Genomic DNA, 27735 nt, shown 5'->3' on the forward strand with positions numbered 1-27735 from the left:
ATTCACAGGAAATCTTTAATTTTAAAAATTGTATTTAAGTGTAGTTGACTTACAATGTTGTGTTAATTTCTGCTGTACAGCAGTGACTCAGTTATACATATATCTATTCTTTTCCATTATGGTTTATCACAGGATTTTTTAAATAAATTTTATTTTATTTAGTTTTTTTAAATTTTTGGCTGCATTGAGTCTTCGTTGCTGTGTGCGGGCTTTCTCTAGTTGTGGTGAGCAGAGGCTACTCTTTGCTGCGGTGCATGGGCTTCTCATTGTGGTGGCTTGTTGCGGAGCACAGGCTCTAGGCACGCGGGCTCAGTAGTTCTGGCTCACGGGCTCTAGAGCACAGGCTCAGAAGTTGTGGTGCACGGGCTTAGTTGCCCCGTGGCATGTGGGATCTTCCTGGACCAGGGCTTGAACCCATGTCCCCTGCATTGGCAGGCGGATTCTTAACCACTGTGCCACTGGGGAAGTCCCTATCACAGGATATAGAATATAGTTCCCTGTGCTATACAGTAGGACCTTGTTGTTTATCCATTCTGTATATACTAGTTTGTACCTGCTAATCCTAATCTCTCAATACTTCCCTCCCCTACCTCCACTCCCCTTTGGCAACCACAAGTCTGTTCTCTGTCTGTGAGTCTCTGTTTCGTAGATATGTTCATTTGTGTCATGGACAAGAAATTTTTATAGTTAAGGCAAGAAAGCTCTCTGCTTTAAGGACTGAAATGGTGCAGTAGTAGAAAGGAGTTAAAACTCTTTGCAGTATATTTATTGTTATGAAAAAAGGCACCGAATGATCCAAACAAAGGCAGCATGGCTGAGTGTGAGACGTGGAGCTACTGGAAGCAGAAGGAACACTCAGCACCAGGCAGCAAGACAGGGGTGTGGTCCAGGATAAAGATCTGCTTCTAATCAATTTTTGCTCATAGCTTTTGTAGTGAGGTGGAGTTAACAATAAACCCAGACCATGGTTATCCACGTTAATTCTTAGTAATTTACTGCATATCCTTATCTATTCCCATGTGCACTTAAATTAACTCTTGAATAAACTCTACATAATTTGTTCGTAAATAGGTTTTGTTTCTTCACAAGCGTGGGTTCATCTCCCAGCTTTTATATGCCGTGTGACTTTGACCACCTGTATCTTAGCCTCACTTGCCTGTTTCTTTAGCTTTAAAATGGGGATAACAGTAGTACTCACCTCAGAGGTTTGTTTGAGAATTAAATGAATTAGTACATGTTATTTGCTTAAAAGAGCACCTGACATCTAGTTAGGGCTTAATAATTATTAGTTATGATTATTATAAAGTCTTGAAATAAAAGTATCCATTCAGATACTTAAGGAGAGGCAGCTGAACCAGGAGGATTTAACCAGCACTGGCAATCACTCTGCTAGGACAGATCACATCAGTTAGACATATTATTTTTAGATGCTCCAGACCTTAAATATGGATAATAACATAAAAATCAGATAGGATTTTGAGTAGTCATAACTTAAGTGTATTCTTATATACCTAAGGAATGAACTCCCTGGAAATGGAAAATCCATTACTTACCTTTGCTTCCAGAAATCTCTTTCATTTTCTTGGGTCCTTTCTATCCTTACTCATAGAAAGTATATGGAAGGCCAAGTCCATACCAGTAGTTCTTGGATAAATAGTGATAGCTGAAGTATTGTGGCTGAATTTCACTCCTTTAAAAATTGACTGAGGAATTGAACTTAATTTGTAGCTGTATTATGCATCTTGATCCATGGGACAGGAATACTAGAAAATGATGTAGTGAAATTGTAAAATGCTTAGGATCAGCTGGATCTCATTAAGAATGAGCTATTTATGCTTAAAACCTACTTTAGTGAAAAAACGTTTTTCTCAACTACTTTGCAGTAGTTTTTCATGTGCATTTTGAAGATCTTCCTCTTCCTCTTCCTGTTCCTTCTGCTTTCTTGAGGGGCATTTCTGCAAGGAAATGTCATTATAAACACCATTTGTCATAGGTGATGGCAATGATCTCCAAAGGCAATGCGTTTGAATAGCTCTCCTGGAAGAAGCAGCACAGTGATGTAAAGTAAGTAAGTTTGGCCCGTGTTATAGACCGGATATCTGAAACCTTTCCTTCTGGTCATGGTTCTGCTCTGACTTTGCTGCCATCTCCCTTCTCGAAGCCTCTGTGTCCCATCCATGAAATCTGAACTAAAATATAAAATCACATATTCAACCAATTAAAATTCTAGGCCTCTATGCTTAGGACCCTACACAAAGGAATTATGAAAAGCATTTCTAACCGATTAGTTAAATTTCACCTGGTTTAGGAGAATTGGGGTCAGGAACCAACACGAGACTACCCTGGGGAGAAATGCAGGTCTTTTCCTGAATATACTTTACTTGGGTAAATGTAATTTCTGAGAATAATTTCTTTTCTTGATTTTTTTCCTTCAGTCTGGGGCCATGTTGGTCAGCCTTTTTTTTTTTTTTTTTTTTTTTTTTTTTTTTTTTTTTTTTTTTGCGGTACGCGGGCCTCTCACTCTTGTGGCCTCTCCCGTTGCAGAGCACAGGCTCCGGACGCGCAGGCTCAGCGACCATGGCTCACGGGGCCAGCCGCTCCGCGGCATGTGGGATCTTCCCGGACCAGGGCACGAACCCGTGTCCCCTGCATCGGCAGGCGGACTGTGCCACTAGGGAAGCCCGGTCAGCCTTTTTGTAACATGAATTTTTATTTTCAAAATGGACTTTCTCAAATCTCTCTCTGTACTACTGAAGATGTTGACAATCTATACAAAATCAGGAGAAAGAGGTCTTTGGGACGCTAATGCATTACACTCAGTCTCTTGGGCCAGGTGGCCCAGGTTTGGTGAGGAGGACATGGCAAAGATGCAAGGAAGTCCTGAGCCAGGAGGGATTACTGTAATTGAATTCCTGGGCAGCCCCTTTCTGCCTTCCAGCCCAGGCACACGTCTTTGCCTTTTTTCTATTTTCTGGCTTCCATAAATAATCCGCAAAGTGGACAGTTGGCAGCCAGAAAATCAATTGGCCCTTATATCTTCTCTAATTAATTTCTCATTGCCAAGCATTCGCAAGGCATTTGTAGGGAATAAACTAACTCTTCTACCTGTTACGGTGCTTTTGATAGATGACAAGACATAGATAGATTCAGGGTGGAACAAACAGGTAAAGTTCTATAGCTGAGTACACTCTATCTGAACTTCCTTTTATCTTGTGTAACTGTAGAGGACAATGTTTTCACAAATACCATATTATTAATATAAATAATAATTAATTTAAATATGTTATCTTTTTTAACTCTACTTTTTTAAAACTACATTTGTGTTGTGTAACAGAAACTGTGGGTGTTATAAGTAAATAGAAAATAGGGATGACAAAATGAAAAGTAAAATCATAAAGTACATGAACATTCCTAAGGCTTTGAAACATGCATGTGAGGAGACCAGCAGACACATATATTGGGTGCTCAAGAAATATTTAATGGATAAATGGAATTTTCCAAAACAGTTATTTGTATTTCTTCCCACTGTCAGCTTAGGAGATAACCTATTTGTTTTATACTTACCAATGTTATTCAATTCTTTTCCATTTTTTAACAATTTAAGTGATATATTCTTACTACACACCTATGAGAATGGCTAAAATTAAAATATTAAAAATACCAAATGCTGGTGAGAATGTAGAGCAACAGGAACTGTCATCCATTGCTGGTGAGAATGCAAAATTGTACAGCAACACTAGAAAACGGCTTGACAGTTTCATATAAAGGTAAACATATACTTATCATAAGACTCTGCAAGCACACTCTTAGGTATTTGCCCAAGAGGAATGAAGATTCGTGTTCATATAAAAACTCTACACAAATGCTTAGAGTAGCTCTATTCATAATCACCCTAAACTAGAAACAGCCTAAATGTGGGCTTCAGTGGGCAAGTGAATAAACAGACTGCTACATTCATGTGATGGAATTCTACTCAGCAGTATAAAGAACAAATTTTTGATGCACATAACAACTTGGATAATCTCAAAGGCACTATGCTGAGTGAAAGAAGCTAACCTCAAAAGACTACATAGAGCATGATTTTCTCAAGGAATCAGAACTACAGTTGACCCTTGAATAATATGGGAATTAGGAGTGCCAACCCCCCACAAGTCAAAAATCAGAATATGACTTTAGAGTTAGCCTTCCTCATCCACGGTTTTGCATTGGCAGATTCAACCAACCTTGGATCGTGTAGTACTGTAGAATTTACCATTGAAAAAAAAATCCTATATAAGTGGACCTGCGCATTTCAAACCCATGTTGTTCAAGGGTCATCCGTATAGTGATGGGGAGTAGGTCAGTGGTTGCTAGGGGTTTGAGGCCAGGAGAGTGTGACTATAAAGTGAGAGCAATGGGGAGTTTTTTTGGGTGTAATGAAACTGTTCTGTATCCTGACTGTGCTGATGGTTACATGAACCCATACATGTGCTATAATTTATAAAAGTGTACCTCAAAAGTGAGCCAATTTTATGGTATCATAATTTTTTTAACAAAATTTTAAATTAATTAATTAATTAATTTTTGCTGTGTTGGGTCTTCGTTTCTGTGCGAGGGCTTTCTCTAGTTGTGGCAAGCAGGGGCTACTCTTCATCGCAGTGCACAGGCCTCTCACTATCGCGGCCTCTCTTGTTGGGGAGCACAGGCTCCAGACGCGCAGGCTCAGTAGTTGTGGCTCACGGGCCTAGTTGCTCCGCGGCATGTGGGATCCTCCCAGACCAGGGTTCAAACCCGTGTACCCTGCATTAGCAGGCAGATTCTCAACCACTGCGCCACCAGGGAAGCCCCGGTATAATAAGTTTTAAAACAAAGTGAAAAAAATATACATTCTTATTGAAGACTATTAAACAATAGGAAGCGTAAAAGTAAAATGGAGTCTTCACTCCTCACCTCCCTAACTCATACCAGGATGTGTATCCTTTCAGAGCTATCTATGCTGTTCTGACAGGCTGAGAGTTGCTGGGAAAGACATCAACTCAGGAGCCACATGGCCTTGATTTGTCCCAGCCCCTCCACTTAATTGTAGCTTTGTGACTTTGGGCAAGTTACTTAACCTCTCTGTTTCTCATGTTTCTCTTTCTTATGTACAAAATGGTGCTTATAGCTTGTTATTTACATAACAAGCACTGTAAGCATTTGCCATTTTTACTATAGGAACATACGACATGCACACGTAAAATAGGTTTGTATTTGTATCGTTTTGACATCTTTTGTTCATTTGACATTACATAATTAATATCTTTCCATGTCAGTATATAAAGATCTTCCCTAATTCTATGAATTCCGAAGGCTGCATAGTAGTAGTCTATTATATATATATGAATTAAAATATATTTAATATTACATATTATTTATAAATATATACTTAATACATTCATATTAAATTTAATATTATATATCCTATTTATAATATAATATATTTAATAATGTTCTTATTGATGAAGGCACCCTTTTTAACTTAAACTGGTTTTTTATTTTTGAAAAATTTTCTCTACCAATCGGATCCCAATGTGCTCTCAATCTTCCAGGATTTGTTCACAGTTCATAGTTCACTGCTGGTACCCTTTTCTCCCTTCTCATCCTCTTCTTCTCCTTTCTCCTTCTTTTAAAAATCTTTTCCATAAGTTCCGTGGGCTTTTCGGGAGGCATTGGAAGTGATGTATGTCTTCAGTCCGTCATCTTGAATCAGAAGCTCCTAACATGTTTTCTTAGACCCATCCTATGAGTCAGGGGAAGTATTGAGGCAGAAGATTGCAGTGCTTAGGGAAGAAAACTGAACTTAAGCTGGGAAATTTGAGTGTGAATTCTGCTTAGCCATCCATTAGCTGGCTGAAGGTGGGCATTCACTTCACATTCTCTGGTTCTCAGTTTCAACTGTAAAATGATATGCTTAGACTAGATGAACTCTAAAATTCTGTTACCTCCACTTACAAAATGGTGACACTAAGGCTCACAGAAATGATTTGCCAGTGGTCATCCAGGAAGTGAGATGTAGACTTGAGTCTTGAACACGTGTCTTCAGATTTCAAATCACAGGTGCACCAAGCCAACCTGAGCAATGCCACCTCAAGAACTGAGAGTGAAGGGGACACATCTCTCTGAGAGCCATTTCCTACCATGTGTGGACGTGGGCACGTGTACCCCCACACAGAGGCTGTCCCAGGAGGTCGCCTCATGGCTCTTATACACCTGCCCTCCAGTGGACAGAGCTGTGTTCTAGAATGTTGCCTGCTCCGCCTCTCGTGGGGTGGGGGCGGGGGTGTAGCTTGGTTTTGGCCCAGCACTGAGAAGCAGCCCTGTACAGATGGTGGTGTGGCTGCGTGCACAGTGGTCGGGCCTCCCAGCACTGGAGAGCATGGCTGAGCTCGTTCCGAACTCGCTCTGACAACATTCCTCTCCTGGCAGCCATGTAATCTCTCCTCCAGCCTTGTGCAAGCAAATGGCTTTGCAGCGGCTCCCCTCAGTCCTGGTGTAAGCAAGGTACAAGCATCAGGGCTGTGCATTTGTATACATTTCCCTTATTTGGATCTGTCCACAAGGCCTTCTCTAGATGTCAAGTTCCTCCTTCCTTTCCATGGATTTCCCTTTGGGTTGTATGAACACGGTTTTTCTTTTTAGTCAATATTAGGATTATTTTTAAAAATTTGCAGCAAAACCCCTAACTCCTCTAAACACACAAACAAGCCAACAGAAAATCAAACCAGCAAACAGATGCATCCTACAAATCCATTAAAAGTGCTTCTTCAACACAATCTCATCAGCCTCTAGTTAGGGGATGGTGTACTTGTTTCTTACATGGTTTAAGAATTGAGCGTTCGTCTATTGCCACACGCCTTTAGCTTCTTTTGAACGTGAGCTTCTGGAGTTCTGATCTGTAACTTCATTCTTTCTGGCCGACCTTTTGGTTACTCCAGACCAGCTGTTCTCAACTCTGGCTGCACGTTAGAATCACTTGGGGATTTAATTTGTCTGTGTTGGATTCTAGGTGTGCATATATTTAAACATACCTTAAGTGACTTGTACATAGAGGGGGTAAGAAATGGATGACATTTGTTAAATGGGATCAACTCCTTCCTTTTTCTACCTACCTAATCTAGCTTCTTCCTCTTTTGGTGATTCTCAGAGAGAAAATAGGAGGTTCCCTTAGGAGGTTGTTGGCTTTCAAGCCTTTGATCTGACAATGCATTCATAACTCTCTGGGAGTATGGTACCCACCCTACAGGCTTATAGTCACTCTTAGAGGTCACAGGATGAACACGAGGTACAGCATGATTTTTTGCTTGCTTTATAATTTTCTCTATATCACTGTTTCATTCATAGTTTAGAAACAGTAGATGAATTATGTAGGATTTTTAGACGCCTCAATAAAAGGAGAAGGGGAAAGGGAGCTCTAGGTTGAAGAAATTTGCATAGAAAGAAAGTATGCCCCAGTCACTGCACATTTCAAAATATGTGATATCAGTATTTGAAATTTTTTGAGTCTGGTTCTTTTTAAAATACTTAGGGGCATCCTGGCTGTAAAGACACAAGGCATTTTGCACAGGTTGTATGTTTAAGCTCATGGGAAGAGAGTCATAAAGCACATCTTCCATATCCACCTTCTGTTGGGTATTGAGAAAACTTCTCTTCGTCTAAGCACCTGTGTTGAATTTGGTAGCTGTGGTGTTTGGACTGATTCAGCAGTAATTAATCTCCAGGCTAATTATGAGCTCTGTTGTCATTTTGCTAGATGTAATTAAACTGCATAGCTGGAGAAAGTTGGGGAACTATGGTTTCCAAGAAAACTCTTCCCTGTAACTTGGCAAGGAGCTCAAGAGTGACAACATAATCAGCCAATTACATATAAGCTGGAAGCCCGATGTCCTTCAGGATGAGTTTACATGAAGAAGACAAATGTATGTTCACAAGCGGCACCTGCTGTTTTACTGCCGCCTTTTTGGAAAGAGCTTGGAGTATTCTAGAGGTTTCCTCTCATTAATCCTCTTGATAGCTTTATTAAACAGGAAGCAGAGCAAACATTTTAGTCCCTTTCAAACAGATGAGATGATTAACATCGTGACGGTCAACTGTCTTGTCAAAGAGCATAGTGACCACGGGTCAGAAGAAATTTCAGTCATGTATTTCCTTTAAAAATGTGATGATTGTCTACATAGATTTCTATAGCAACCATCAAATACATGATTATACTAGCATAAAGATATGAATTGGTGAATAAATTCTTTAAGTCTTTTGGGGCCAAGGTTCTGTTCCATTTTTTAGTCTAGGGTAAGGAGATACTCTAAGAAACGTGGGTGTTGCTGAATCACACTGGCCCTGGCCTTGCTCAGAAGGGCCACTTTGAAGAGATGAGGAAGAAGGTACATCTGGTCCGTATTTCCATAAAAATCAGCCCTGGTAACCTGTTTGGCAAATAAGTTGCAGGCTTCCAATGCCTGACATAGGTAGAAAGACATATCGTACTTTGTTATTTTAAATAGGTTTTAATGCTTTACTATATCTCTGAGCAGACTCTTTGCCTTGGTGTGCACAGAATACATGGTCAAGGAGAAAGCATTTAAAGCATGGGACAGCTACTTTCGTTGCTGTGTTTCCAAAAGCATGTGTGGGTGTGTATATGGGCTCCACCAGTGATGCTCAAGAACTCAGGATGATTTGGGGAGGTACATTGACTCAAATAGGTAGAGTTTTATATTGTTGGATATGTTTCATAGTTTTATTTATGGCAAGGGATTTCCATTTAAAAGAGTAAGGAATAAAAGTTTCCTTTTGAAAATACATTTATCTAAGTAAAACTGTGACCCATATACTTGTTAAATGAATAATGCTATGGGTAATGTGTGGGGAGAGGCACAATTATGAAGGTGGCACTCGAACGACTAAGGTTTAGGTCACAGGGGCCTCTATCCATTCTCTCCTACTCCTGGTAAGAGATTTACCTGCTTGATTCCTTCGCCTCTACAGTAATTCCATTTTGTTAAAGGTGGGTCAGATAACAAAACTAATGTGTTGTACCATTAAGTCACAAATATGTATTCCGTTGCTATTGCAATAATGAAAAAATAAGGAAAACCACACTCAAACTCTGCCTTGAGTCTCCGAATTAATTTTAGTGCCCAGTCATTTGACTAACAAAAGTTTGGGTCTTACAAACATATGACTTAGTGCCTATAATAATCACAGATTATGATTATTCCCTGAGAGTGTTTATTCTTTCCCTGCTATGCTGAAAACAAACAGCCATAATAAAAACTCTGTTTCTTCCTAACCATGGACAAACTAAATGGCAAGAGATCCAGGCTTTGTATATTGACTTTGGCTTTGGAAAAATAAGGGAAACTCTAAAGGACAATATGCCAGTCCACATTTCCTGACACGCACAACACGGATAATCTCACTTACCTTGTGCTAAGTGAAAGAAGCCAAAATCAAAATGTTACATACTTGTTGATTACATTTATATGACTTTCTGGACAAAGTAAAACTATGGGGACAGAAAACTTATCAGTGATTGTCAGGGGGCTACAGGTTGACTTCCAAGGGGCAGGGAAAAATTTTCAGGATGCTGGAACTATTCTCTATCTTCATTATGGTGGAGGTTGTAAGACTATATCCATTTGTCAAAACTCTTAGAACTGTACGCTAGAAAGGGTGAATTTTACTGGCTGTAAATTATACCTCAATAAACCTGACCGAAGAACAAATAAATGTTCTTAGTGTTCCATAAGAAGAATTACAAGTAAAATATGAAATAATGGTCAAACCAAAACGAAAAGCCACAAATACCTGCAAATCATTTCTTGAGGGTGGAGAAAATCAGTCTCAAATTTCAAATTGATTTACCTTGATAGACAGCCTCTTAATCTGTATGTCTAGAGCGAAAATATCAAGTTTATCCTTTTATACAAACTGTTTCCATTCAATCTTTTTTTTTGTTCACGACTAGATTCATTTCCGCCCTACTGCTCCTCATAGTTTGAACAATTTATCATGGCAAAGCGTGCTTTCTCTGATCGGGTATTATATTAGTACATCGCTGTCAATGATTGCGCTGTAGCAGTTTTTTTCATATAAAACACACTCTACCTTTGGTACAATTAGGGAATGCCTAAGAGTGGAAATGATGGAGAAATTAGGAACATAAAAACTTTTGGAGATAACGTACTCCGAATTAGTTCGGAATGGCCAACTTTTAAAATAGTGTGATCAGGTACAGATAAGGTTTGTAGCCCCTCTTGCCTTGCATGTCCCCCTGTCCCCATGCTCATCAGATTGTATGGAAAATTTTGCCTCACCTGGGTGTCTTCAGTCTGTGAGTTCCTTAGGAGCAAGAGACATATTCATTTTTGTATCCTATTTCCTAGCACAGTGCTTGTAGGAACTAAAAATTGCTTCTGAATGAATAAGTGAAAACTGACGGCTGTCTAATTATCCTAAATGAATCATTTCCATGTAAAAACGGACTTTTGCAAGGAGTTGGGCAAGTGACGTGGATCCTGACGCGCCAAGATGGACACGTGGGGCCATTCGTCTGTGATACTCTGCAGGTGTAGCTTTTCTTGGAGGCATGTGGCTGGACTTGAAGTCTCCTTGAAACCTGTTCTAGTTGCTGGTTGGTTAAAGTAAGAAATTCTCAAAGCTTTTAATGCATTAATTAAAATTTGTTTAAAGTAGTATAATAATGAATATTAAGTCATTTAGGGGAAAAAGTGATGCATTTTTAAAGGTTCCTCTGCCTTGCAAATATAATGAATTAGCAAAGGTTACACATATTTTATAGACACAGTTTTTATAGGACTAATTGACTTTCTTTTGAAGCACTGGTATATTGTTGCCAATTCAGATCATTCCATAGTTCAAATAAGAGGTCCCTTTTCCTCATGGCTTTTTAGGGAAGTCTTTTAAAGTAATACATGAAAATCCGATTAATATATAGTCTAGTTTTCATAATTGTATCTGTTGTGATTCAAGGACTGATTTAAGATTTCTGTTTTATTTTATTTTTCTTGTTTTGTGGCAATCACAGACAGTTAGCCATGTTCACCCTCTGATACCTATGACACAATTTTCATATCACAGAAGGCAGAACTCACCTTACCAAGCCCTCAGGATTGTTTACTGATTGTAGACTCAGTTAATTCTTCTCAAACAGTGCAAACAGTCAAGGTCAGCTCCTTTTTGTTGATTTGTTTCCAAGAGGCCTCGTAGGATACTGCCCACCTGTGTAGCTCCATTTCACAATTTATCTTGGCTGTGTTTCCCTTCACACATTGTATTTATCATCATTTCACTTATCCCAGACTTACTAATCAATACATCAATTAACAAATATTTGCTGAGTTCTTTTTGTGGTGACACATGATATTTATCTTGCCCAGGAGACATTGCCTTTCCTATGGTAACTACATTTAGGTTCCCCTTTGGGGCGTCTCTCCCTACATCTCTCAGTCATGTGCTTTGGAAGCAGCAGAGCTCCGGCAGTGGGCACATGACTCAGACTGGCCAATCAGTGTAGTCCATTTCTCTGGCCCCAGTGAATTGTGTGGTGATGGGCACACGACATAAAACAGTCCATTAGGAATGAATTCCATGACCTTGGACTAAAACTGTTGGGAAGAGAAGCTGTCTTTCTCCCAGGGTTACTAACCAGGTGCAGTATTTCTGGGGCTATCTTTAATCCCACTATTAGAGGATCTTTGAAGAATGAAGCCAATATAGAGAAAACCAGACCCAAGGAATGGAGAAAGAAATTCTTATGTCCTCTTTAAAAAGCCTGATCCGGGCTTCCCTGGTGGTGCAGTGGTTGAGAGTCTGCCTGCCGATGCAGGGGACATGGGTTCGTGTCCCGGTCTGGGAGGATTCCACATGCCGTGGAGCAGCTGGGCCCGTGAGTCATGGCCGCTGAGCCTGTGCGTCCAGAGCCTGTGCTCCGCAACGGGAGAGGCCACAACAGTGAGAGGCCCGCGTACCAAAAAACCAAAAAACAAAAAAGCCTGATCCAACTGTGTCTGAAGCTGATATCAGGCTACACGTGTACCTTAGAACATACACAATTTCTGTCCTTCACTAAAAAGGACTACTGATTAAAATACTCACGTGCAAAGATTCTGAAAAATACAAATTTCTGGTTTCCAAGGGTTTACAATAGATCAGAAAGAATAAAATATAATCATTTCAAGTTAGCATTACTCTTCAAAAGTATGCTATTTTTTCACTCTAACCCTGAAATTATGTCAGGATTGTTTGCATATATTCCTTTCTTCAAAGATAGATTGCAGAGAAGAGAGCCTGGTCTTCTATTCACCTCCATTTTCTTAATATCTAGCAAAGTGCTTGTACATGGAAAATAGTCAATAAATTTTTATTGAATTTATCTGAAAAGACAACTAATGGTACTCAGGGATTTATGGTAAATGCCAAATGAGTAGTTTAGATCATGACATCCTATTTTATGTTAAATCACATTTTTTGTCCTCTGGGCCAGGTCTTCATTCAGATTGCTACCACTAGATAATTTGTGTTTTGTTTTGCTTTCTTGAGCAAAGCCATGGCTCAATACTAGACAGAGGCAGCTTTGTGGGGATAGAAGAAGGCGAATTGAGAAAGCCTCCAGGGATTTATGTTTTACAAGGAATATGCTCCATTATCAAAATAATGTTAAATTATCTTGTTCACTTATCAACTTTAAATTGATAAACCATAAAATTTTAATGAGGAAAAGAGAGAGGAAAATTCACTCCCAATAATCAAAAGTATATGCAGTAATAATAATATCTTGATCATAATCATTGTTTTTGACCTTTCCTAGCTCAAATAACTCAGCCACTTTTACATAGTTGCAGTGTAGAACCATTTTGTCACTAGTTAATTAGAACCAAATGCCCTGACAAGGTCTGATTCTTTCTTTATTCTCAGAGCTGTGAATCTTTTTTCTTCCTGGACCAAACTAAAGTGAACTTCGTTCCTGTCTGATATTTATCCAGCTTCAAAAGTGGAAGCACCTGAAGCTACTTTGTTCAAGGTAAGAGAACTAGATATCTGCAGTTAATATTTGTTTCTTTTAAATTTTAATCGATACAAGCATGTGTGGTCTTATATGAGGATGCATATAAAACAATGCTCAAAACAATGCTTTTATTACAGTAGCTAAGATTCACAGAAGGAACTGAAAATGCATGAGTGATATTCAACACCTCTATCTTTTTCTCTTGGGTTATGTCATTCTATAGGATGAAATAATGATGGTTAAAGTTTAATTCGTTTCTATTTTTTAAACAACTTTATTGGAGTATAATTGCTTCACAATGGTGTGCTAGTTTCTGCTCTATAACAAAGTGAATCAGCTATACATACACATATATCCCCATATCTCCTCCCTCTTGCGTCTCCCTCCCACCCTCCCTTCCCCACCCCTCTAGGTGGTCACAAAGCACTGAGCTGATCTCCCTGTGCTATGTGGCTGCTTCCCACTAGCTATCTATTTTACATTTGGTAGTGTATATATGTCCATGCCACACTCTCACTTCACCCAGCTTACCCTTCCCCCTCCCCGTGTCCTCAAGTCTATTCTCTACATCTGTGTCTTTATTCCTGTCCTGCTCCTAGGTTCTTCAGAACCTTTTTTTTTAGATTCCATATATATGTGTTAGCATATGGTATTTGTTTTTCTCTTTCTGACTTACTTGACTCTGTATGACAGACTCTAGGTCCATCCACCTCACTACAAATAACTCAATTTCGTTTCTTTTTATGGCTGAGTAATATTCCATTGTATATATGTGCCACATCTTCTTTATCCATTCATCTGTCGATGGACACTTAGGTCGCTTCCATGTCCTGGCTATTGTAAATAGAGCTGCAATGAACGTTGTGCTACGTGACTCTTTTTGAATTATGGTTTTCTCAGGGTATATGCCCAGTAGTGGGATTGCTGGGCCATATGGTAGTTCTATTTTTAGTTTTTTAAGGAATCTCCATACTGTTCTCCATAGTGGCTGTATCAATTTACATTCCCATCAACAGTGCAAGAAGATTCCCTTTTCTCCACACCCTCTCCAGCATTTATTGTTTCTAGATTTTTTGATGATGGCCACTCTGACTGGTGTGAGGTGATACGTCATTGTAGTTTTGATTTGCATTTCTCTAATGATTAGTGATGTTGAGCATCCTTTCATGTGTTTGTTGGCAATCTGTATATCTTCTTTGGAGAAATGTCTATTTAGGTCTTCTCATTTTTGGATGGGGTTGTTTTTTTGATATTGAGCTGCATGAGCTGCTTGTAAACTTTGGAGATTAATCCTTTGTCAGTTGCTTCAAATATTTGCAAATATTTTCTCCCATTCTGAGGGTTGTCTTTTCATCTTGTTTATGGTTTCCTTTGCTGTGCAAAAGCTTTTAATTCATTAGGTCTCATTTGTTTATTTTTGTTTTTATTTCCATTTGTCTAGGAGGTAGGTCAAAAAGGATCTTGCTGTGATTTATGTCATAGAGTGTTCTGCCTAGGTTTTCCTCCCTTTCTATGGTTTTATTAGGTAACTAACATCATAGGTTTTTCATGAGACGGACCCCTGAAATAAGTTTGAATTTCAGCACCACCATTTGTCAGAGCTGTTAATTGTAGACAAGTCACTTACCTTTTCCAGCCTGTTTTCTCATCTGTTCCTCATGGAGTTGCTGTGAGGACCGAGTATTCTAATGTATGTGAGGTCAAAGGACAATGGTAGTAGTAGCAATAGTTACAGATTAGCTGGAGTGGTAATTCTGTACAAGCTTTCCCTATATCCTCCCTAGGAAACTTGATGTAAAGGCAGTTCCATTTTTCCCCAATGTTGAATGGGCCATATGGCTGGCTAGGCCCCCTCTTTCTTCACATTCCGCCTGTGTCCCTCAGGGATGCGTATGCGGTTGAACTGGTATCCTTCCAGGATGGAGGGAAACTGTTCTTCAGTTCAGGGTACACCTCTAGGAAACATGGGAATGACAAATAATAAAAAAGAACCAGCCCCAAATGCTGTCAAATTGTGAGTACAAAACTAGTGTTGGTTTTCATGTCGCTGAATTTTTTGTTAAAGAAATTAAATTCTAACAAAACTAGCTTTGGTCAAAGAAGTTGACCCAATTTCATACAAGAAATAAGGATGTTACGGGGAATTGAACTGTTTATTGCTAGAATAATAAAGACAACAAGAGGAAGAATTATGGTCTCTTTTGTTCTCTCTTGAATCCCAGCTACTAAAGTTGTGCCTGGACTATAAGAGGTGCTCAATATATAATTATTGAATAAATGAGTGAATGCTGCTAAAAAAAAATAACAGGTGGACTTGGGCTGATTTTTAAGCATGATAAGTGTGGCCATGTAAAATAAACTAGATAGAAGCAACGTAGCTAAGCCAGGAAGCTGAAATTCCTCTTCTCTGAAGATCTCTAAGAGTAGGTTCAACTCCCATTTCTCCAAGATCCTGTCAGTTTACCTTTTGAAAAGAGGATAGGCCAGATATATTCTGAGGTTGAAAGGCTCTAGAACTCTCATGGAAAGTTCCATATATGCGTGAAAGGTCTTTCCTCATCTTGAAACTTGGAGAGCTTTGCCAGACACCACAAATATTTATCCACAGTTAGTCTTTTACCCCCAATCATGCCTTAAGACAGATTTTCCTGCTACAGATCCATTTTGCTTCTGACACTATTTTGTTGCAAGCCACCAGTTACCTGTGTGTGCAGGTGATAATGACCCCAGTGATATTTATTCATAGTTCACTTTTCCTTCACAGAAAGCAGGAAACAGTTCCTCATTAGTATCTGGGCCATATGTAAATAGCTGAATGACATTGTTGTTTTCTGTCCACAAAGGAGAGAAATTTTGCTCAGGGTTTCACAGATAATACTGATTTTTTTGTGTCCCAGATCATGTTCAGGATATCATCATACATTGTGGTTCTACTTTCCTTTTGAAAATAATGTAGTAGATCAAAGTACTTATTTCTCTTATGTGAATAATGCTTTATTCATTTAAACTCCTAATATGAAACAAGAATATTTATTAAAAGATTTCATGGAGGAAGAAGAAGGATAGACTTCCGGGGAAGATGGTGGAAGAGTAAGACGTGGAGATCACCTTCCTCCCCACAGATACACCAGAAATACAGCTACACATGGAACAACTCCTACAGAACACCTACTGAACACTGGCAGAAGACCTCAGACCTCCCAAAAGGCAAGAAACTCCCCACGTACCTGGGTAGGGTAAAGCAGAGAGATTCCCGCACAGAGGATCGGTGCCGACCGGCGCTCACCAGCCCGAGAGGCTTGTCTGCTCGCCCGCCGGGGCGCACAGCGCTGGAAGCTGAGGCTCGGGCCTCGGTCAGAGCGCAGGGAGAGGACTGGGGCTGGCGGTGAGAACTCAGCCTGAAGGGGGCTAATGTGCCACAGCTAGCCGGGAGGGAGTCCGGGAAAACTCTGAAGCTGCCGAAGAGGCAAGAGACTTTTTCTTCCCTCTTGGTTTCCTGGTGCGCGAGGAGAGGGGATTAAGAGCGCTGCTTAAAGGGGCTCCATGGACGGGCGCGAGTCGCGACTGAAAGCGCGGAGCCCAGAGACGGGCGTGGGACGCTGGGGCTGCTGCTGCCGCTGCCAAGAGACCTGTGTGCGAGCACAGGTCACTGTCCACGCCGCCCTTCCGGGAGCCTGTGCAGCCCATCACTACCGGGGTCCCGGGATCCAGGGGCGGCTTCCCTGGGAGAACGCATGACGTGCCTCAGGCTGGTGCAACGTCACGCCAGCCTCTGCCGCTGCAGGCTCGCCCCGCACTCCGTGCCCCTCCCTCCCCCCCGGCCTGAGTGAGCCAGAGTCCCCGAAGCGGCTGCTCCTTTAACCCTGTCCTGTCTGAGCGAAGAACAGACGCCCTCCGGCGACCTACACACAGAGGCGGGGCCAAATCCAAAGCTGAGACCCAGGAGCTGTGAGAACAAAGAAGAGAAAGGGAAATCTCTCCCATCAGCCTCAGAAGCAGCGGATTAAACTCCACAATCAACTTGATGTACCCTGCATCTGTGGAATACATGAATAGACAACACATCATCCCAAATTGAGGAGCCAGGAGTCAGTGCTGTGCCTCTGAGGTGGGAGAGCCAACTTCAGGACACTGGTCCACAAGAGACCTCCCAGCTCCACATAATATCAAACGGCGAAAATCTTCCAGAGATCTCCATCTCAACACCAGCACCCAGCTTCACTCAACGACCAGCAAGCTACAGTGCTGGACACCCTAAGCCAAACAACTAGCAAGACAGGAACACAACGCCACCCATTAGCAGAGAGGCTGCCTAAAATCATAAAAAGTCAGCAGACACCCCAAAACACACCACCAGACATGGACCTGCCCAGCAGAAAGACAAGATCCAGCCTCATCCACCAGAATACAGGCACTAGTCCCCTCCACCAGGAAGCCTACACAACCCACTAAACCAACCTTAGCCACTGGGGACAGACACCAAAAACAACGGGAACTACGAACCTGCAGCCTGCAAAAAGGAGACCCCAAACACAGTAACATAAGCAAAATGAGAAGACAGAAAAACACACAGCAGGAGAAGGAGCAAGATAAAAACCCACCAGACCTAACAAATGAAGAGGTAATAGGTAGTCTACCTGAAAAAGAATTCAGAATAATGATAGTAAAGATGATCCAAGATTCTATTTCCAAGATCCAAAATCTTGGAAATAGAATAGACAAAATGCAAGAAACAGTTAACAAGGACCTAGAAGAACTAAAGATGAATCAAGCATTGATTAAAAACACAATAAATGAAATGAAAAATACTCTAGATGGGATCAATAGCAGAATAACTGAGGCAGAAGAACGGATAAGTGAGGTAGAAGATAAAATAGTGGAAATAACTGATGCAGAGCAAAATAAAGAAAAAAGAATGAAAAGAACAGAGGACAGTCTCAGGGACCTCTGGGACAACATTAAACGCACCAACATTCGAATTATAGGGGTTCCAGAAGAAGAAGAGAAAAAGAAAGGGACTGAGAAAATATTTGAAGAGATTATAGTTGAAAACTTCCCTAATATGGGAAAGGAAATAGTTAATCAAGTCCAGGAGGCACAGAGAGTCCCATACAGAATAAATCCAAGGAGAAATACGCCAAGACACATATTAGTCAAACTGTCAAAAATTAAATCATATTAAAGAAATCATAGAAAAGCAGCAAGGGAAAAACAACAAATAACACACAAGGGAATCCCCATCAGGATAACAGCTGATCTCTCAGCAGATACTCTACAAGCCAGAAGGGAGTGGCAGGACATATTTAAAGTGATGAAGGAGAAAAACCTACAACCAAGATTACTCTACCCAGCAAAGATCTCATTCAGATTTGATGGAGAAATTAAAACGTTTACAGACAAGCAAAAGCTGAGAGAGTTCAGCACCACCAAACCAGCTTTACAACAAATGCTAAAGGAACTTCTCTAGGCAAGAAACACAACAGAAGGAAAAGACCTACAATAACAAACCCAAAACAATTAAGAAAATGGGAATAGGAACATACATATCAATAATTACCTTAAATGTAAGTGGACTAAATGCTCCCACCAAAAGACACAGATTGGCTGAATGGATACAAAAACAAGACCCATATATATGCTGTCTACAAGAGACCCACTTCAGACCTAGAGACACATACAGACTGAAAGTAAGGGGATGGAAAAAGATATTCCATGCAAATGGAAACCAAAGGAAAGCTGGAGTAGCAATTCTCATATCAGACAAAATAGACTTTAAAATAAAGACTACTAGAAGAGACAAAGAAGGACACTACATAATGATCAAGGGATCGATCCAAGAAGAAGATATAACAATTGTAAATATTTATGCACCCAACATAGGAGCACCTCAATACATAAGGCAAATACTAACAGCCATAAAAGGAGAAATCGACAGTAACACAATCATAGTAGGGGACTTTAAGATTTCATGGAAATTTTGGGTAGAAAGCAGTGCTCATTTTATAAGCAATTGGAAATCAAATGGTAATTATTTTGAGAAAGAACTTTCTTATTACTGTGGTGGGCTACTGATAATTGTTTAGGATAAGGTAACTAATTTAATAATTAAGTGACTATATTTGTTGCCAAAATCTCTGAAAATGGACAGGTTTCATGTTAAATGGTCTAATGTATATGAAGCCAAAGCACAATTTTTGTTGTTTTTCTTGTTTGATTACTTAATAGATACAGTACCAGAAATAAACCACAGCCTAGAAGCCCTCATCATAGCTAGAATACATCTCAGGAAGACATAATTGGAAGATAAGTTTGAACCAGTGAAACCCACAGAGCAGAAAGATACCATTACAGATCTAAAGATCATATATCTTATACACTTTACGATAAAGTTGATGAATCTGAAGGACCCAGATCACTAAAACCAATTTAGTTACATTGCATATGTAAAGAAAAGACAATGGGTCTAGTGAAACTAAGATGACTAACATAGCAAAAGACTTCAGTGCTCTCTAGTTTGCTTTGAAGGTATAATTTATGAAGATGCTTTAAGGTCATATGTAATACAAATGACAGTATTTCTAGAGATATATTTGTGCTCTGTAGGATTCATGAGTAATAATGCCTGGAGCACTCCAACAAAGGTAGTTGCATGAATTAATGGAGCCATCTGGGCATCAGTCCAATAAAAATGTTGGCTGAATGCTTCCTTGGGGGGAAAAGATGCTGAGAACAGGATAGTTATAAGCAATTGATGCTGGTTAAATAGAACATCTTCCTTACTCTTTTCAGCTTGCTTCTGAACTAAGTCAGCTGTGTGTCTTTGAGAGAGGAAGAAGAAGACTTTAAGGGGCAAGTTTACTTTAATGCAAAGAGTCAATTTTCAAATAACGTACTTCTTTTTGGGTAGACTGACCTGAGTATGAAAACCCAGGCTTACTAGCAAGCCCTTAGTTATAAAGTCTCTGCATTTAATGCTGATATCTCAGATTTATGCTGCACACTTCCTATAAGATCAAAGTACAATATGTAATTCTCAATTTCAATGCAACTACATATTTGAATAAATTTATTTTGTGTTGGGAACAGTGGGAAGAAATGGAGTCAGTTAACTAAGTCTAATAGGAAGAGTTCCCTTCTCTCTTGGCTTGAGGTCTTCCATGGGGACATAAAGAAATAAAAACTCTAGGCTCATAAGAACTTCTGTGTCCCACTTGCCAATCAAAAATAGAAGGCAACTGGTTGTCTTTAAGTGATTGGTAGTGAGCATGGAAGAAAAGAGCATGCTGTGGAATAGCTGAGCTGGGTGGAGTGTCACATGCTTTTTAGAATTGGTCTGAAGGTCACTCTCTCCATTTATAGCCATGGAATGGATGGAGACCAAATTCAGTGTCAGAATGTTTGAAATCCATCCTTATTCTACAACTTTCTAGCCATGTTACTCAGGGCAGGTGGCTTAACTTCTCTGAGGAGAAGTTTAACTTTTTTAATTTACACAATTGGAAAAATAAAACTCTCCTCTGTGTCTTACAATCATTTCCTGAGACGCTATTGAAATAATGTATGCAGATGTGTTTTGCTGGTTGAGGAGAACTATGCCATTGTGAAGTGTGGACATTATTATTCTCTCTAATGGAAAGCTCCCTGAGGGTTTATACCGTTCATGAACCTCTTCCAGCTGCCTACTTTATTTCCCAAACCCTCCTCCTTTGGCTCTTCTTTTTGTTCTAATTACATCCAGGAGGACAACTCCATTAGGAATTAATGAGCTTTAGTACCTTCATTTGCCATCTGCTCCCCTCCCCCTTTTAACAAATGAAGGTGTGTCTCAGCCTCAAGACCTTATGTTGACTGTAGCGAGGCAGATGCGAGTGATTCAGATGAGAAAGATTCTTTATTCCATGGTACCAAGGTCACATTTGGATTTGGTGCTGCTTTTGGAAGCCAGATGGTGACTGGAAGGTGAGAAGAGCCTCTGTTTAGAGCCCTGCTATGGAACACACTGGCCCCACTGGCATTCATTTATTCAAGCAGGCATTTATTCATTCAATTAACATTTACTGTGTCTGTTATATGGCAGACACTGTGCTAGATGGCATGGATATAAAGTTGAATGAGATGGACTCTTTTCCTTGAATTGCTCACAGCCTACTGGAGGAGATAAATACATGTATCCAGGTAACTATAGTGCAAATATTTGATGTGCTCTAATAGTCCTATAACACTGAGTCTAGGTTCAGATATAGGGAAAGTTAAAAGAGCTGAATTGCTCTCACAATTGGGGCTTCTCAGAGAAAGGACTGTCTTCTCAGTTCCCTCCATGTCTATTAGCAAAAGGAACTGGTTTGTGGACCAGTGAGTAGCTAGTTGATAACCCCCAATTGCACATCTCTCTTTTCCTTTATTCCTATATCCGCTGTGTCCAGTTTGGGAATCACCTAGGACATAACTGCAATACTGGAAGTATTTGCAAATGTAGAGAATAATAATCTCCCCAACTCTATTTATAATAACTGTGTACCATCTATTGTTTAATGAGGAGGGTGGTAATTAGGGTCCTAATAGATAACAGGTGGCTCACAAAACTGTTACGAGGGTGTGAGTACAGCCCCATAGGAGGGATTGTGCAGGAACCTGGGGCTAGGAGCTGAGACAATCTCTATGTCCAAAGGGAAGAAGAGAGGGATCAGTTTTAGGACCCCAGCAGAAAAAGGACCCCTGGAGAATTGGTCTCCTTGAGAGGTACGGTAACCTTCAGTAAAAGGTCATAGTTAGCCCACTTGGAGGCTATCTAGCAGGGAGAAAGCCAGGGAAACAAATCCCCTGCCTTCACTTTCCTCCTCCCTCCCTCCCATCTCTCTGATGCTCTCCATGGCCCAGACCCAGTTAGAAGTCTCAGGGGCTGGGATTCTGTCAACCTCACCCTTCCAGTTCACCAGAGAAGGGTGGAGAGGGGACCTGGGAGGGCAAACAGAAGATAACCACCCAGGAGTGATCAGGATCCTCACCTGTAACATGACCGTGTAAGAATGTAGACTTGCCTGCCCCCAAAAGTTATGTTAATTATGTATATATGCGTATATATGTGTGTGTGTGTGTATATATATAACATAAATTTTTATGCACATTTTATTATGCCTACATATATATGCACATATATACATGTGTGTTTTTTTAAAATAATAGCACACAAGTTCTGTCCAGTAAGTCCCCTACATACAAACCTTCAAGTTGTGAACATTCAAAGATGCAAACATGCATTCTCATGTCCAATCACGTAAGTTCAAGTGTCTGGGGTAAATTGTCACGTGCATGCATCTTCTACAGGTGGTTGTGCTTTTGTGTAGTTTACAGAACTGTATAGAGGACAGTAGTGGAGTATCTTTATTTCAAGCCCAGGATGTCCAGAAGCAAGCGTAAAAGCAGAGGTAAAGTAGCTGGTACCACTGTACTTTTCAGAGTACTGTACTGTAAGATTAAAAATGTTTTCTTTATTTTTTCTGTTTGTTTTGTATGTATTATTTGTGTGAAAAGTATTATAAACCTATTTCAGTACAGTACTATATAGCCGATTTGTTAGTTGGGTACCTAGGCTAACTTTGTTGGATTTACAAACAATTTGGACTTAAGGAACGCGTTCTCGGAATGGAACTCATTTGTATGTAGGGGACTTATTGTTTAACTTTCTTACTTGAGATGCTTTACCAAACACTCTTTTTTGTCCTTTTTAAAAATACTTTCTTAGTTATGGAAAATGTCAAACACACACATACATAATAAATCCCTAGATGCCCATTATTTTGCTTTAGTACTTATCAATTCATGACCAATCTTGTTTCATCATGCTCACATCCAATCTTCATAATCCTATGATTTTGAAATACATCCCATGTTTGGCTTTTGTTAGGCCAAAGGCATGTTAAAGCTATTTTTTAAAATGAATCCCCTTTCTCAATCACAAATTAAGCATATATTTTTAAGAGCTGAATCATAGGCAGTAATTAATATATTTTAAAAGGTCAGTCAGCCTCTCTTAACCCTAGATTGTTTTAAAATGATAAATGATTGCAAAACACAATGAATAACATGATTTATATAACTGTTTACTGTGTTATAGTTTAAAAATACTGGCTTATACCTTTTTTTTACCTCTTTTTCTTTTCATTGTTTGGTAGTTAACTAAATTCCTAAATGAAGATTTCTTCCGTTTTATTTATCCCCCACCCCTATATTGGGAACCTATCATGGGGTACCAATCAGTATATAGAACATTGTTCCACTCTGATTTGTAATGTCCCATCTTCCATATATCAGATTTAAATACATGCATGGCCCTGTGTTGGGCACCTCTTTTTCTTCTGTTGGTTTATTATTTTTTAAATCATTGTGCCAACATCATACTTTATAATATACTATAAAGTATCACTTTATAATAATTCTTCATATCTGGCATTTGGAGTCTTTAGAAGTATCCTAGCCTTTCTTGGCCCGCTCTTCCATATAAATAGGTTCAGCTTGTCAAACTCCATGGGGAAAAAATCCTATTGGTATATGGCAGTTGATTTCTAAAATGATCTGAACTACAAAACATATTTGTTGAGAACTTTGAAAGTTTTCTAGAAGTTTATGAACTGAAGGCTTCATGAGGCTTAAGACAAGCAGGAATAAAATATGATTTTCTCTTTGTGCATGTGAAAGCTTGATTAAAAGAAAAAGAATATATTTTTGTAATATTTGTGTGTCGAGCATAGGATCCATATATTTTTGTTTAATGTAGTTTTCTACTCACTTTAAGATCTTTCTTTGCAATATGGGCTCTCAGTGACTAAAAAGGCAAGGTTGAGAAGAAATGAGAAATGATTGACAGAATATCTCAAGAGCTCAGTGGTCTCAAAAAATATGCACCATGGACCCAAGGGGCAATGAATAGAAGGAATATATTAATTGGCCGGTGATTTAAAGTTATTAATGATGAAGACCATGGCTGCAATACAGCTGAGTCACCAGTCATTTAAAAATGTAGGATCTGAATGCTTAGGAATTGTATTAGTTATCTGTTTGCTGAGTAACAAATTAGTGGCTTAAAACAACCCAGGTTTTATGGGTCAGGAGTCCAGGCACTGGGTCCTCTGCTTGGGGTCTCACCAGGCTCTGATAAACGTGTTGAGTGGACCACATTTTCATGTGGACATCAGTCTGGGGGGGAATGACTTCCATGCTCATTCAGGACGTTGGCAGAATTCATATCCTGGTTGCTCCAAGACTGGGGTCCCCAGCTTTTTGCTGATTGTCACTGGAGGCCACCCCAGATCCTAGAGGCAATGCAGTTCCTCCCTGTGGGCTTCTTCAGTGTGGCTGCTTGCTTCAGCCAGCAAGGAGGGTCTCTGGCCTGTAGAAGGCCTGGTGCCTCTTTTATGAGCTTTCACCTGATTAAGGCCACACAGGATAATCTCCTTTTTGATTTACCCTTTTGACTTGGGACCTTTATAACATCTGCCAAACCCCTTCACCTTTGCCATATTCAATTGTTTAGAAAAAAGTCACAGGTCCTGTCTATGCTCAGAGGGAGGTGGTGATCATACAAGGTGTCAACACCAGGCGAACAGAGTCATAGGGCCACGCTAGAGGCTCTTTGCATAGGGCTAAAATAAAATGGCAGAAAAATTGTCATCTGTGGTCACAGTTCTGGCCACCTGGTTCCTTAAAAGTAAAGGGCGTTTCTGGGATGAGACCTGCAGAGGCAGAGGTGTTAGGGTGAGGTGGGTGCAGCCCGTTTTGCCTTGTGTTTGTGAGAAGCAGAAGGAACACACATTGCCCTCCCCGAGCTTTCAGGGTATCTGTGCTGTAGGGCTTGGGAGCTTGCTGTGGGCTGTCTCCCCTTCAGAGCAGTAGATGTGGGGACGCAGACACGTGGCTCTGACGGGCAGGCAACACGGATCTCCTTGCAGTCAGCAGCCAGGAAAGAGTTAAGCCTTGGCTTTTGTTCCTGAGCTAGGAGATTTGGATTAGATGCTTAATTGCTAGTGGAACCTCGTCTGTAGGGTACACGCTTAGCGACCTGAGACAGTCAGAGACCGAATTTAGTCCCTACTCTTAGGCCTGCTCCCAAGGACAAGAAGCAAAGGAGTTGTGAGGTCCATTGTTGGCACAAACGCTGGGTGAACAGTCACCTTCCTGGCCCAGCAGCAGTTTCCTGGTGCAGGTGATTCTGTGGCATTTGTGCTGTGCAGCTCCCTTCACCTTTCTGGCCCCAGCCGGCAAAAAATTTCTGGCACAGCAGGGAATTAGTGCCTAATGGCAAGAGAAAAGGAAATTAGCATTTCCTAACAGCTAACCAAACACAAAAGCCTCCCCCAGCCTTGCATGGAACACCTCTGACCATCCATCCCTCTATGGCCGAGCCCTGCACCTTACAATTTGTGATTAATTATACAGGAAAAGAGAAATCTGTTTCTCTGGGAGAGCCTCTGAGAACCTGTTGGGGAAAGCTTTCTGGCTGAGGCAATGGTGAAAAGGAATTACCTTTCCTTTTCTTCTGATTTTGCAAAACAGCTGGCAGCAGACACTGGCACATAGAAGGTGTGTAGGAAATGTGTGTCCAATAAATGAATAAATTTGTGAATGAAAAAAAAACTGTGAAACACTTACACAAGAATATTCTTCTTTCAAAAGAATAATGAAAAATAATTTCATTCAATAAGAGTCATTCTTAGTTACTGATACATTCAATTTAAAATGTTCCATTTTTTTCTGATACTTAACAAGTTATTAATTAAATGTTGCTCACTTTTAAGGTCAATCTGTGAGACATTATTTATCATGTCTACTCTAAAGTTCCAGCATCAACTCAGGCGGGGCTTCACCATGTACTGATCATGGGACCTTGGCCTCTCATTGACTCAGTTTTCTCATTTGTAACATGGGTATAACAATAGGCTTATTTCATAGGCCTATGAGGAGGAAAACCTCATATATATTTGTGTGTGTCTATATATATGTATTTAAACAGTGTCTTAGAATAGTGTCTGGCACATGATAAGCCTTATAGAGTATTGACTGGTGCTACTAATACTGATATTATGAGAACTAACTGTTGAGAATAATCCTTCATATACTGCTTTGTTCCACTGAAGATAAAGGAAACCAATAGAATACTAGAAATCAGATTAAACACAGAAAGCCAGTAAAATATACCAAGACAGAAGATGATGAGTGTGTAAAAGCATAGAAGAAAAAAAACGGTTTTTGTTTTTCTTTTCCTTTTTTAAAGAAGGAAAGAGCCTAGAAATAGGACAAAAACTATTCGTTGGCTATACTGACATGGAGATCGCTGGTGACCTCCATAAGTAAAATTTCAGGACAGTGGGCAGTGAGATTACGGTGAGAGAAGTCAGATGGATGTAAATTATAGAGTACATGGGACGTGAGGACATGGAAACAATATATGAAGATAACAATTTTGAAAAGTTCAGACATGAATTGGCTAAAGAAGATATGCAGGGAGGAGGGGAGGAGGGAGGCTTTCATGTTGCACGTAGAGTTTTTAACATTTTAAGTTGGAGTCACTAGTCTAGGATGAGGTTGAATTTTGGCAAGAATCGTTCCTAAGGAGTAGATGGGCTGTAGAAAACGCAGGGCTGTGACGTACTTGAGGAGATGAGAGAGAATGAAATGCTTTCTGCAGTGCACATGGCCTTTTACCTTTAACTCCTGTAGTAAAAGGGAACACAAAGACCAACGCAAACGCTAATGAATTAATGGATTTGGCAGTGGACTATTTACTGACTTCTGTGTTCTTAATGAGTCATGAAGCACCTCACCAGCTCAGAGAGAAGGAAGTAGAGAGGATGGAGGAACATTTGAGGAGGGCAGGTAAAGCTTCTCAGAAAATAGTCCTTAAGGAGAATTAGAAAGAACGTACTGTAGGTCAGAGCACTATTTCCAGTCTTGAAAATCCATTTGAAGCTGGTGATTATTAATTTATTGGAACACCAATTTGCCCTGCCACATGATTTTTCTCCAGCTACCTGGATATAAGTTACACAGAGCCAGAAAAGAGTGAGAGATAACAATCGAGGGAAAATACAATTAGTATTTTTTTTACCTTTTTCTACTTCCCCGCTCCAACTCTGGGGAGCCTTCATGGACATGGCTGCCCTCCCAGACTCCAGCAGCACTCTGTTATCAAAGAATTCAAAGAAATGGAACATAGGTTTCCAACGTATTAATTTAGCAAAATCAAAAATTATATATAATGTCTTCTGTTGGCAAAGATTTTTGCAATATAATTTGGTTCCATCTTTTGACAAGTAATTTGGCAATGTCTAGCAAGATAAAATGTTAATAGCTTTTTACACATTAATTCTAATTCTGGAAGCTTATGCCAATAAATAATTTATAATCCAGAAAATTATTATATAAAGATGCTCATTGTCATGTCATTTGCAATAACAAAAAATTAGAAACACCTTTAATTGTTAAAAATAGGAAAACAGTTTAGGAAATTATATCCACTTAGTAGAAAATTACACTGTTACTATATTATAATGCTTAATAAAGAAAGAATGAAGAAAGCTGACCTAAAATTGTGTCTTCCTTATGACAGTAATTATGTAAACATATAAATATTTATTAAAACTTAAAATCAAAATAAGGTTTTAAAAGCTCTGTACCAGTAATGGGGATTTTATGTTTGT

At 39.8% G+C, this 27735-nt stretch overlaps 1 protein-coding gene and 1 long non-coding RNA gene across 4 annotated transcripts in view; both read left to right on the forward strand.

Annotated features, from left to right (window-relative positions):
• LOC309797418 (uncharacterized protein) overlaps positions 1 to 27735 on the forward strand; it is a 262284-nt gene that overhangs the window by 43325 nt on the left and 191224 nt on the right. The gene's annotated exons all lie outside the window — the stretch shown is intronic.
• Positions 12953 to 27735, forward strand: part of LOC309797419 — a 45511-nt gene continuing 30728 nt past the window's right edge. The window contains exon 1 of one of the 2 annotated variants that reach the window (XR_014292649.1): positions 12953 to 13057. This is a non-coding gene — a long non-coding RNA (uncharacterized lncRNA). The remainder of the gene's footprint in view (positions 13058 to 27735) is intronic. The other variant, XR_014292650.1, reaches the window with a different exon arrangement.

This window comes from Mesoplodon mirus, assembly GCF_964341445.2.
Source record: "Mesoplodon mirus genome assembly, contig: HAP1_SCAFFOLD_518, whole genome shotgun sequence".
Taxonomy (NCBI): Eukaryota; Metazoa; Chordata; class Mammalia; order Artiodactyla; family Ziphiidae; genus Mesoplodon; species Mesoplodon mirus.